This window comes from Oncorhynchus tshawytscha, unplaced genomic scaffold, assembly GCF_018296145.1.
Source record: "Oncorhynchus tshawytscha isolate Ot180627B unplaced genomic scaffold, Otsh_v2.0 Un_contig_7443_pilon_pilon, whole genome shotgun sequence".
Classification (NCBI taxonomy): Eukaryota; Metazoa; Chordata; class Actinopteri; order Salmoniformes; family Salmonidae; genus Oncorhynchus; species Oncorhynchus tshawytscha.
The window spans coordinates 1219-2471 of NW_024603984.1; the positions used below are offsets into that span (position 1 = coordinate 1219).

A 1253-nucleotide genomic window follows, 5' to 3' on the forward strand; every position below is an offset into this window, starting at 1 on the left:
TTGTGACCGTTTTTGGCGACAAGCCGAATTTCTTCAGCCTCCTGAGGTTGAAGAGGCGCTGTTGTGCCTTCTTCACCATGCGGTCTGTGTGGGTGGACCATTTCAATTTGTCCGTGATTAGAACACCGAGGAACTTAAAACGTTCCACTTCTCCACTACTGTCCTGTTGATGTGAATAGGGGGTTGCTCCCTCTGCTGTTTCCTGAAGTCCACGATCATCTCCTTTGTTTTGTTGACGTTGAGAGTGAGGTTATTTTCCTGACACCACACTCCAGAGGGTGTAGCATAAGAACAGCTTCATTGGCACAATGGACAATAACCTTGCACAATGTTCTAATCTAACATTCTAATCTTTCCTTTCCTTCTCTAACACAAGAAGGTTATCATTAGCCTCATCGCTAACGGCTACACAAAGTGTAGACATGCGCGCGCTCCACACGCATGCGAACGGAAACTGGGCAGTCCTGTGCAGACTTTATATAGTGTACCAAGAGACTGCCTTTCGCTTACGGCCATACCAGCCTGAATACGCCCGATCTCGTCCGATCTCGGAAGGGCCTGGTTAGTACTTGGATGGGAGACCGCCTGGGAATACCAGGTGCTGTAAGCTTTTTGCTCCTGCAGAGGGTTCTCTTGTGTCATGCGTGGAGCAACTCCCTTTTATTTATCACCCTAATAATGTTGTGTCTTTTTATTGGACTAAATGCAGTTTGTTAGTGCTTCCCTGCCCTGCCCTGATCAAATCAAATAATGGACAATGCGTTTACCTCAAAATCTAGGCAGTGCATTCAGCATTTGTTTTTAGGCTAGGAGACTGTCTCCCTATTCCCCGTTGACTGTTTGTCCATGCTTCTGCAGGTTTTCGCTCTCAAAAGTACACCTTTTTAATAGAAATATAACACGATTAGATGTTCTATGTCCAAGACAACATTTAAAACCCTAGCAGGAAACCACTTTTGAGGTCTGGGAAAAACGGAAGACATATCGATTTTGGGGTGTAGTTACCCTTTTTTAGGCAAGTGTGCGCCAGGAAGAGACCTTTGTTTTGTTAAGCGGTGTTGCTGTAGCGCTCATGTGATTGCGGAGTTTGCAAAACAAATGGCCACTGGATTGATGCAAATAATCATGATATAATTCTGCCAGGCTGGCATAGGCTACTTTGCAGTTAACATTTGATTGACAAGGTTTTTGTGGGAAGCCTTTCCTTCTCTACCACAAGAAGGTTATCATTAGCCTCATCGCTAACGGCTCCA

The 1253-nt window shown here is 45.2% G+C and overlaps 1 pseudogene; it reads left to right on the forward strand.

The window, feature by feature from the left end:
• The first annotated feature begins 504 nt into the window (after window positions 1-504).
• On the forward strand, window positions 505-610 carry LOC121841950 (annotated as a pseudogene).
• Window positions 611-1253: the final 643 nt, after the last annotated feature.